An 11,468-nucleotide genomic window follows, 5' to 3' on the forward strand; every position below is an offset into this window, starting at 1 on the left:
AAATCTGGGCACTGCACAGAGAACAATCTTTGTCCTGCCCTGACAGCTCAAGCCCCTGGGCTGGGGAGTTTTGGGAGTCAAATGTCTGGAATTATACAAATCACAGCAACTGGGCTGTGGTCACCTAGAGGGACAATCCAAGTCCCAGACAATTCCTCCACAATCCACTCTGGAGAAAACACCCTGTGCCTGCCAGGAGCTCTGACTCTGCTTTTCCCACCAGCTCCTGAGCAGTGTCAGGGTCACCATGAGGGCTTTAAAATCCAGACCAACCCCAAATCCCACACACTGACTAATCCAAATGAAGAACTGCATTGTTGTCATCAGAAGCTCAAAACTCTGTTATGAATTCTATGACAACAATGTAATGGATTCCCAGGAACCTCATTAATGCTCTTGGTTTCATTTTTAACTATTTTTAATTCCTCATTTGGCAGCTTGTAAAACTTATCCTGGAATTCAGAAGTCAAGCAGGGTTGGCTTTGGATTGACCTTCACCTCTGGTCCCACTTTGTGCAAACACAACTTGTGCCAGGTGAGTGAACTCACCACCTCAGCTTTTCCCTCCAAAACATCCCCTCCTCCTGTCCCTGCAGATGGGCTCAGACCCACTCCTCACCTGCACTGGCCACCCAGGTGTCCATTCTGCTGCCCACAGTGCCCAGGCAGGTCCCTTTGCCTTTCTGCTGCCCCTCTGCAGCCTGAGGCTGCTCCCTGCTCCCTCTCTGTGCCTCATCCCCAGGGAGCCTCTGCTCCCTGCCTGGCTGCTGAGCCAGGGCAGGGGCCCAGAGAGTGCCCAGGGCTGAGCCAGGGCAGGGGCCCAGAGAGTGCCCAGGGCTGAGCCAGGGCAGGGGCCCAGAGAGTGCCCAGGGCTGTGCCAGGGCAGGGGCACAGAGAGTGCCCAGGGCAGGGGCACAGAGAGTGCCCAGGGCAGGGGCACAGAGAGTGCCCAGGGCAGGGGCACAGAGAGTGCCCAGGGCTGTGCCAGGGCAGGGGCACAGAGTCCCAGGGCTGAGCCCTCCCTGTGCCCTGCAGAGCCCTGGCTGTGCTGCCCAGGGGTCTTGGCTTTCCCAGGGAAACTCTGCTGGGCTCTCTTCAGTTCCCTCAGCAATCCCCTCAGAAATGCCACCTCCCTGCCCTTGGCATCCCCTGGCAGTTTCCTACACAAACACTTCTGTGTCCCCTCTAAACTGCCCCAGGGTTTCACCTGAATGAATGGCATGAGCTGTGCCCAGGGCTCATCATTCACCCAACCTAAATCAAGAGCAAATGTTGTTGGGCTTTAGGAATTTGGAATAACTTTGAAACAAAATAAATTACCTTTTTCTTCTGGTTCTTTCTTTTTCTTTCAGGTGCTGGACTTGTCTCTGTGGATGTGTGCTGAGCTCTCACTGCAGGGGACTGTCAGGCCTGAATGGCTGTGAGTTTGTGTTCTTCTCACTGGGGAAACACAAATTATTGTTAATTAGACCACAGAAATGTTTTCTGAAACCTTTCCCCATTGCTGGTACATCTTCTCTTTCTGCCTTTAACTTTACAGCTGTTCCCTGATGTCATTTCCTTGCCTCACTTCAGTGCAGCTCCTAGCTGGGAAAAACTGGGATAACTTAGAGGGGACAGAGGTGAGATTTTTAGCTGGATTTTTCTAAAATTTCTAATGATACTGATATTATTTCTAATTCCCCACTGAGAAGAACATGAACTCCCAGGCATTGAGGGCTGACAGTCACTGAGGGAAGGAAATCTGACTCAGTATTAATAAGTAACCTTACCTGGGGGCAGTCATCACCCAATCCTGCAGCCTTGGCAAGTTTTTGCAATGAATGGACCCAAGTTCTAATGCTTAACCTAAATTTCTGTCAGCTTTTGTTAGAAAGGTACTGGACAGTAAATCATACAACAGACTTCAAAAATGGCACAAATAATAGCAGGCCCAGACCAAACCCAGCCACCCCCATCACTGCTGCACCCCAATGTTGGGAGAAATAGTGATGGAGTTCATAAATGCTCTCCTCCCATGCTATTCAGTCCTTGCTGCACAGCCCAGAGAGGATTTACTCCAGCTTTTGCTCCTGACAGCCCCACTCTCTCCAGCACAAATCCCACTGGTCACAGACACAGACAGAGCAGACCTAAGGCCATGGTTCTGGCAGCAGCTGCAATTCCCTGTTCCCTGGATTGCTCATCCAGCACTGGTGGCAATCTCACCTCAGCCCAGCCTCCCTGTCCTCAGAGGGAAATGCAGCCTGGTGGGACATGGCTCTGGCACCCATTTCCTCTTGCTCCTGCTGACCTGCCAAGCCACAGGCAAACACAGTCCCTCACACCTTGCACCCCTGAACACCAGGAGAGCTGGAGTTTCACCCAGATTCCCTGGGCAGCTCCTCCCAGCAGGGAGGAAGAGAGGAGCCCTGCATCCCTCTGACTTCCCCACAGCAGGGCAGGACCAGGAGCTCTCAGCACAGACCCTGGTGCTGGAGCCTCTTGGCTTGGGCTGCTCAAACACCACAGCTGTTGGCAGAGCTGGGAGGAGTGTAAGGATTTTTCCTGTGCTGAAAGAGAGGAGGAAAAGAAAACTAAGTCCACTGCAGAAGTCAAAGGATCCCAGCTTTGACACTTGTGCTCTGGTTGCTCACTGTGGGGTTTTATCCATGACAGGTGACACCAATTCAGAGTGCCCTTTTCCAACATAACCATTTCAGCCATTAAAAGGAGGCAGGACATTGGCACACCAAGAGCAGGGAAGGTGTGGGGGAGAGCTGGAGAAGTGAGGGAACAGGCATTCTCTTGTTTAGGTTCATCAGTGCTGGGAACTTGGCAAGCACTGGTGCTGCAGGCATTGAGGACATCCTGCCATGGCTGGGTTGTTTTCCTTTGCTCATAACCCTTGGCTTCACCCCCTCTCCAGGAGCAGAGAATTCCTCCAGGCTAAGGGGAGTCTGGTCCCACTCCAGGGATGTGTCCAGTAAAGGAGGGGAGTTGTTTAGAGGAGCTGACCCCAAAAAACAAACCCAGCAGACACTGAAATGAACTCCATTGAGCTGCAACACCAAGTGTTCACAGCAGGTGAGGCACGAGGTGCATGCAGGACCAAGAAGTACCACTGCACTTGCTTTTTCTGCTTTACCTCTATTTCAGTTCTGCTTCCCTTCACAGCTGCTATTCTGCCAAGGTCAGTTCCATTTTCAGAAGCCTGTGGCACCTGTAGTCAAGGCTGGAAATCCTCACTTAGGATTTCCATGTCACATCTGGATTTGCCAGGAAGCAGGTGCACACACAGGTGCTCTTTTCTGTGATAGCTCAGTCAGAAATCATGTAACCCAGCAGCTTGCTCCTCCCTGCACCACTTGGAAATACATTAAAAAGCCAGAAAAAACAACAACCACACAGCAACCCACAGAGGACAGAGCTTAGTGCAGCTTCATTTAATACCCTGCCCAGTGATGGAGAGACAGGAGGAAAGCTGCTCTTCCAGTTCTGCTCCAGGCAGAAACAGCCAATATTGCCCTCACCTGCAGCTGTGGCAGCTTCCCTCCTCCCTTCAGCCTTGCCTGACTTCTGAGGGGCCAGAGGCACCACACAGCCCAAAAGAATCAGCACTCACACCCACTGCTGGTACAGACATCTTCATGGTCCATCTTTGGCCCCAGGGAGGTCCCTTGGCTGAAGCAAAGGCATTTTTATGGAAACTTTACAATAAATAAGCAATTTGCAAACACCTCCCCACCACCCCCTTTCCCTCCAGCTTTTCACCTGGGATTATTTTCTCCTTTGCAGTCACCTTCACCTTATGCCATTGGACAAGGCAGGTCAGACCCAAAGCAGCCAGGGAGGCTTTTGCAGAGATGCAATCAAGGCAACAGAGGCAGGCACAGAACAGGTAACTCAAGATGCAATACAAAAGGCAGTGCTTCAGGAATAAAATGGATCCTGAAAGTATTTCTGGTGCTTCTGCTTTCCCACTGAGCTTTCAGAGCACAGCTGAGCCCAGTGGCAATGCTGGACTTGCACCCACTTTGGCATGTCCAGCCTGAAGCTGCAGCTTGCACAGACAGGGTTTACAACCAAGAATTATCACCACAGCAGATGCAATCCAACTTCATCTTGGTGGACACATCCATTGCAGTGCTCCTAGCATTGGTACAATACTTCATGGAGAAGAAAAGGTTCCCAACAGAACTGAAGATTTCACTCCTATGTCTAATCCTGGGCACCACTCTTGAATCCTCTTGGAAACATCTTGCTCCTCAGAGCCTGCAATTGTGTTTTCAGTCTTGTATTTTTGTTATTCCCACTTTATCCTTTCAATAAAGCTAATAAATAGAAAAAGTTTAACAGTACAATAACATTTTCCTTCACAGCTTCAGTTAGTGTCTCTTTAGCCAACCTCAATATACAAACTTACCATAACCAATGCAACCTGAATGGAAGCTTTTATTCTTTCAGTGTGCCCATTTGAGCAGCAGAAATTTTACAGCCAGTGAGACTCTGAAAGTTTGAGAGTTTTTTTCTGTTTTGGAACAGATGCAGAAATCTGCTCCATGCTTTTCAGAGGCACTAGGACAAGGCTCCACATTTCTGGTCTGTCAGCTGCAGGCACTGATGCAGTTACTAAGATAAGTTTACCTTGTTCATAGGCCTGATTTCTAAGCCTTAGCTCACCTTTGACACAGCAGATTAAGATCTAGCAGGTGCCAGGTCATTTGGTGCTGAGCTTTGCTGCTCCTGCCAGCACAAGCACTTATTTTAACTTGGACAACAAACACACCAATGGCTACAGGAGAAAGCTTCTCATATATGGAACTACAGGCTGATGGGCCAGACTGACTGGGTCTCTCTCCACCTTGCTCTACACAAAAAGAAATTGAGTTCAACTTGCACTGAGTCCCATTGCAAGCACTTAGAGGCAGCATTTGGCCACAATAACACTTCACCCTCCCACCCTGCCCCTGGTATCCCAGCCACAGAAACATTTCAGAAGAGACAAAATTTCAGTTTGCCTGTTTCATCTGTTCCTGAGATGGAAACAATTTGCTGCAAATCATTTTAACATTCTCAAGCTTCAGGGAGGCTGAGAGCATTCAAGGACTATTTTATTGCCCTGCATCCAACTCCATGTCAGTCGTGATTAAAAAGACTCATTTAACTTGAAAAGTAAGAGATTTGTGAATTATATGCTACCTCATTGGAATTATAAATAAGATGGACAAAGTAAGCCTCTTTTACAGTTCTTATTTCTAAGCTAAATAAGCTGGAAAAAGGATGAGGCTCTGATTGAAACTTCAAGACACCTGAAGGCCTCCACTGACTTAATAAGGCCAAGTATTTTCTCATTTCCAATTTCTTCTTTTATTATTTTTTCTACTTCCCTTTGAGCACACAAAATTAATAAGTATGTTTTTATCACAGAGAAAGAAAATAGCACTGCTGAAATCTGCAAAAGCAAGTGGGCATGGAAATGACTTTTTTTTAAATAAAGATGTTTGTACGAACCTTGCAGCTCTTCAATAAAAGCCTGAGCCTGCATGATGCTACAGACCTCAACTTCCTCTGAAGTTGGCAAACTACTTCACAGGAAACAATCTTGTGCTGCTCCCAAGGCAATGAAGAATATCATCTATATCTTTTCTATCTTGAACCTCTGTGATTAGGTTCTTAATGATATCAGTTGGAACACAGAGTAGATATGCAGATCCCAGCTATTTTTTCTCCTGGTGCAAGAGGTGGGGAGACAGTCCCAGGCTTCCACAGTGAGTGCTGGGAGAAGAGAAAGCTCCAGGGTCCCCATCCACTCTGCCATGCCCAGCCAGAGAACCCTTGTGCTGCAGCAGAAATGCTGAGGTTGGAAAAGACCTCTGAGATCACTGAGTCTTATTTACCCCAGCACTGCCATGCCCACCACTAAACCATGTCCCCAAATGCCACATGTACACTCCTTTTAAATCCCTCCAGGGTGGGGACTCTACCACTTCCCTTGGCAACCTGTTCCAGGGCTTGACAACAGTTTCTGAGAAAAACTTTTTCCTAATATCCAACTTAAACCTCCACTCATTCTACTCCAGGCCATTTCCTCTTTTCCTGTTTCATTTTACTTGGGAAAAGAAACCAACTCTTAGTTGCAGTAAACAGTGAATATGATCTAGGAGGAGTATCTCAAAAATAATTTTGGTTCCAGTCATTCATATTTTTTCAAAGTAAATGAATCAATATTGGTAGCAAGATATTTCTGTTTCAAGATTTGATAAATTGGAAGTACCAGTTAATAAAATGAACTAGGCTAGTCAACCAGACAGAGAAACCTGGGGATCTGAATGCCTGCTTTCAATTCCTGCAAGTTCATAAATGGCACATAAACTCATAAATTCACAGCAAGTTCATGAAAGGCTTTATAACACACAGTGCCTGTGAGAGCCAAGAAAACAATCTGCTGTGCAATCCCAGCAGAGTTCCCCCCCTTCCCAAAGCATCCTTCATGGACCAGCCTCTCAAAGGGCCCCCACTGCCACCCAGCCACCAGCCCAGGGTGGTGTACTAGGGCTCAGAGATCCTAGCACCAGGAGCAATTCTGGCTTCAGGCCAGAGGAAAAGCTGGAATCACATTTTGTTTCTCTTGTTTATGGCTCTGACACGCTCTGCTCAAAACAAAGCACCAGAAAATTCAGCTTACATTAGGGTTTTTTAGAAACATCTTACCTGTGTTTGTATTCAAAAATTGTGCTCAGAGATCATTTACACAGTAATAAAGAAGGACTATTCCTCTGGCAAGTATTATAGCTACTTAGATAGTCCAGTGAGAGCATTGCTTTACTGAAAGCAGGGACAGTAAGAAAAACAGAGAAACAAACAAGTTTCTCTGCCTGTTGAACTGTGACAACTGTTTTACCTCCTATCAACCTTCATTAACAGGGGAAATGGTTTATCTAACAAGTATTTACAACAAAAACCATGTGCAGTTCCAAGTTTTGTGGAGACCAGCACTTGGAATTTAATTGCAGAGGCTTTTAGATGCAAAGGTGAAGCAAATGGTACTTTAGAATTTCTATTGCAAAAATATGGCACTTTAGAGGAGATGAATGCAAGCAGCAGGAGAAGGAAAGGGAGAGAAGCTGCACAGTAACCCAGGGGGAGTGCAGCAAAGGTAAGGAAGCCATGCAGCCCAGGGAACTGACTGATGCAAGTGCAGGCAAGAGACAATCTAATTCTGAAGGTGTCTCATCCAGCCAGCTGAAAAGCTCTTTACATCTGCTCTGCATGCCCCACTGTGAAACTCTCTGCACATAAATTCCCTTTGGCTGGAAAGTCCTTTCCAGTCATAGCTGTGGCAGCTTTCAAAAAAGCTTCTTCCAGCACTGAAGCATCTCGTGGGACATAAAACAGCAAGAAAAGCCACACACAGCTGTGGGACCAGGCACTGCCTAAAGGAGAGCCCTACACAAAGATTGCACTCTGGTATTTATATTCAATTCAAGCCCTCAAGACAAAGAAATGTTCTGTACCTTGTCTTTAGCAAACTGGACTCATACTCCATTCAGTTTCCTCAGAGCAGCCACAGGCTGCAGCTCCCACAGAACAGGTACTTAAGAGAAAGCACAGATAACAGATCATCCTGTTTACTCTGCTCCTCATCTTCACAACACCATGGCACTGAGAGCATTAAGGAAAAGCAAAAAGCAACAGGAAAACATGATGCTGTAATACAGAGTGAAAGCAGCCTGTTTTTAGTGGCAAGGAAAAGGTTCCTAGCCAAACATCCCTGTTCCCAAGGATCATGTAAAGTCAACCCTTCCCTGAAATTAAATTTGAAAGTATTGAGGGGAACTCACCTGTGTTTTGAGTGGAAACTATAGGCAGAGCTGTAGTATCATGGATCCAGAGGTCAAGAAAACTCTTTCTTACTTCAGCTAGTCAAGAATCATTTTCTTCCTCATCTTCTCTATCCATCTACCACACCAACAGTCATCACCTCTGTAAACAGCTGACAGTTGTGTGGGGTAGTACAACAAAGGTTGCCAGCATCAGGAATGAGAATGCACAGATTTTTCTCTACTCTCTGTGGATCTGATTGCAGCCTGTAAAGATTTGGATGAAAAAGAAATAATCACATGGTGGCAAATAAAATGAGTTCTTACAGGACTGCTGGAGAAGCCTGACAAGATTTTCAACAGAAAGATGTTAGCACTAGAGAAACTGTTCCAAAGCTGACAATTGTAAGGAAGACTTAATAAATATTACAAAACTACTTTGTGCCATTGGTTCAAAGAAATATGAATTAGCCAAGAGAGAAGATTTGTAATTGGTAGTCATATGGCAAGGATTTAAAAATCCACCAGAAAGATGGGAAAGGAAGAGAAAAACAAAAACAAACAAACAAACAAAAAAGCAATTTCCAAACTTTCCTTAAATTAAAAATCAAAAATCTCCCTTTGTGTGTGTAAGTCCAGGTGACTGTGAGTCAACTAACAAGGCTGTAAGTCAGTGAAATGGCAAATGTGATAATGTGTTCTAGAGCTAAGGCACCAGAGCAGAATAACAAGAATAACAAGCACAGCTGTGGAGGTGTGGTCAGTACTTCAGAATCAGATTAGAAGGGACCCCATGCCCAAAATGACACACCAGTCTCTAACATACCTGACTGTGTGGATGTCTTCCAGCATTTATAACAAAACACTTGGAAGCAGTTGAGTATTTTATCTCAGCACAGTTTCCTGACACCTTCTGTGGGTCGAATTAGCAATTGGCTTTGTTTGCAAATCAGCAGCACAGAGAAAATTAATTCCACACATAAACCTAACAAGTGGGAAATAAAAGAGACAGCATAAGAAAGCTTTAATAAAACTGCACCCAGCATTTGGGGACACTCATAATTTATGGAAGAGACAGAGGAGTTTGTTATCAGTAAGTCAGCAAAATAACATTTATGCTCTGGGATATGCTCTGATAAAACATGAAGAACTGTGTAATCTTCTTTCAGCCTGCTGGAGTATAAAAGAGCAACATTTTTAAAAGTCATTAGAATTTCAGAAGTAGATAGGACACTTGTGATTTTTTTTCCCCAATTGGTGCAAGGTGTTAATAGCAAAATGGAAGTCCTATGAAGTTTCTGCCTCCACTACCAAGACAAAATCATACAAAGAAAATATCAGAGAGCTTTGTGGTACCAACCTGCAGCAGCAGCTCAGCAGAGACAAATACTTCTCAGCCCTTCTAGAACACACAGCTGAGATCTCCCACTCAGGTGCATCTTGTGAGTATCAAGGAGATAGTATCAAGCACCTGCACAAGTTTAGGGGGGTTGCCTTCAATAGCTCAAGTTTTCTTACTGTTTTTTAAGAAAACATCTCAGTGGGTACCAGTACTACTTCTGCTAGGGGGGGGGAAAAAAAAAAAATCAATCTGTGTGACACTTAAACATGCCAAATGTCCTTAGTTAAAGGCACTACAAAGAGTTTATCTTCATGAAGTTATAAAATATGTTTCATTCTAGAAAGTGAATTCAGTGTAAAATTCAGCAAAAACCAAAGCCTGTGCTGTTTCTATGTGAGCTGTTTAGTTAGGATAGCATCTATAAAGGACATGAGAATTGATCCTGACTCTGAAGTGAAAACTTCCATCTGCTCTGCATTAGGATCTTACCACCCATCCTTTCTGAAGTTACATTTTCCTTAGCAAATCCAGTGCCAAAGGATTTTTCTCTCTCCCTGCTCTAATCCAGTTTAGTTCCTCTCTGTCAAGCCTGTCAGGCAGTGAATGGTTGGGACATTTCTGTGCATGTTTCAGTTCAGCTGGTTATGGCAACTGAACTGGCACCTACCCACTTCTGGGCTACTCCCTTTTTGAAAGAGCTGCTGGGAAAAAAAAATTAAAAATTGCTTTGTTCAAAAGCTGTCCTCACATCAGCTTTGAATTAGCAGCTCTTCCTCCCTCCCTCCCTGGCATCAATTGCTCCATTGGTTCTGTTTCTCTTTGGGTTTTTTCAAAAATAAAGGCTCCTTTGGTAACACAAGCTTTGCCATGTCTCCTCCAGTTTAATTCCACTTGGACTCCACCTTTCTGAGCACAGCTGGCTGTGTATGGAATGTTTCAGATAAGGACTTGCTGCACTTTGTAAAGGCAGTGCAATCCCTCAAACTTGAATGAAAATACCACACCAAACACATCACAGCTTTTATTTAAAGCCAAATGTATCAGTGAGCACAGACCAGACAGCAGAACTCTAATGAGAGGTTTCCAGAGACTTGAGATAGTTCAGCCTATTTTTACATTTAGGGAAAAGGAACTAAAACATCATCTAATTTTATTTTTTTTTAAGAGCATTCATTCCCTCTAAAGTTCTCCTGGGGAATATTCAAATTGCACCAGTGGGTTGGCACATTGTGGATCAACACAGGCACAGTGATACAACTGAGGAACAACATGGTTTTGTGCATTAAGAAGTGTAAGGCAGAGAGAATCCTAAAGAGACAAAGTGCAGCAGGATTGGGCTGGTTTGAACCATCCTGGATGCTACAGTCAATGAATAAGTGAAATTTCTGGCCTTATTCCAATGCAGACTCAACACACTGAAAATCTTTGCCCTGATTTTCACAGGGTTTCAGTCAGACCCAGGGAAAACTAAAACTCAGCCTCAGATAAGCCTTAAAACAAAAGGGATGCAGGTGTTTAGGAGCTGTTGTTTCAGCTTCAGCTCCCCATGAATCTGATTTTAATAAGGATCTCAGAGAACATCTGGATTCTAGAGTAAAAGAAAATGAAAGTTTTGAAAAATACTATTGTAGCTCTGATGAGAAACCCCCTTAAGTCCTTTTTTTTTAATTTGTGAAGACTCAAGTATCTTGATATTGTTAAGTTCACAGGCTTGTTGTCTGTCAGAAACACAAGGAATTCAACTTCTCTTTATAGGGAGTTATTATTTCACTTCAAAATAGCCAGAAAAGCATTCTGTATTTAGAAAAGACAACATCTTCCTTTCTCTCTCTCCCTGCCTGACTCCAAAAATAAATCAGGAATTTTATTCTCCTCTATACCCAGTTATCTTCTGCAGAAAGAATAATAATATTTCAATTTAAGATTATGCCTTCTTGAGTGAGAAGCTAACAAAAGCTCTCATCTGAATCTGCAAAGAACTGCAACATGATAATGCCTGGGTGATTTTCACTGAAAGAGCATAAGATGTTACCAAAAACTGTTTCATTTTATCCCATGTGTGCTGAATTCCCAAACCAGCTGGGGAACACACTTACTCTGCTTGGTCAGGTCATTGTGGTAACCTTCTCCCAGGTTTAACTGGAAGCTCACACTGGGGATGACTCAATGGCATCCTAATCTGGAGCTGATGAAAGGATTTCAGGTTCTTGGAGCTTTCCATACAACCTTTCAAAAACAATGAAATCTATTTACAAAAAACAAAACAAAACAAAACAAAACCACCCCAAAAAGCAAAAAACAAAAACTAAAAAAACAAATTAAAA

At 44.4% G+C, this 11,468-nt stretch overlaps 1 long non-coding RNA gene across 1 annotated transcript; it reads right to left on the reverse strand.

Moving 5' to 3' along the window:
* Window positions 1-2,072: 2,072 nt before the first annotated feature.
* Window positions 2,073-3,771, reverse strand: LOC130248615 (uncharacterized). Its single transcript, XR_008839672.1, has 2 exons — window positions 3,128-3,771; window positions 2,073-2,552 (listed from the first exon to the last, which is right to left on the reverse strand). It is a non-coding gene; the product is annotated as an uncharacterized LOC130248615 (long non-coding RNA).
* Window positions 3,772-11,468: the final 7,697 nt, after the last annotated feature.

Source organism: Oenanthe melanoleuca, chromosome 1A (genome assembly GCF_029582105.1).
Source record: "Oenanthe melanoleuca isolate GR-GAL-2019-014 chromosome 1A, OMel1.0, whole genome shotgun sequence".
Lineage (NCBI taxonomy): Eukaryota > Metazoa > Chordata > Aves > Passeriformes > Muscicapidae > Oenanthe > Oenanthe melanoleuca.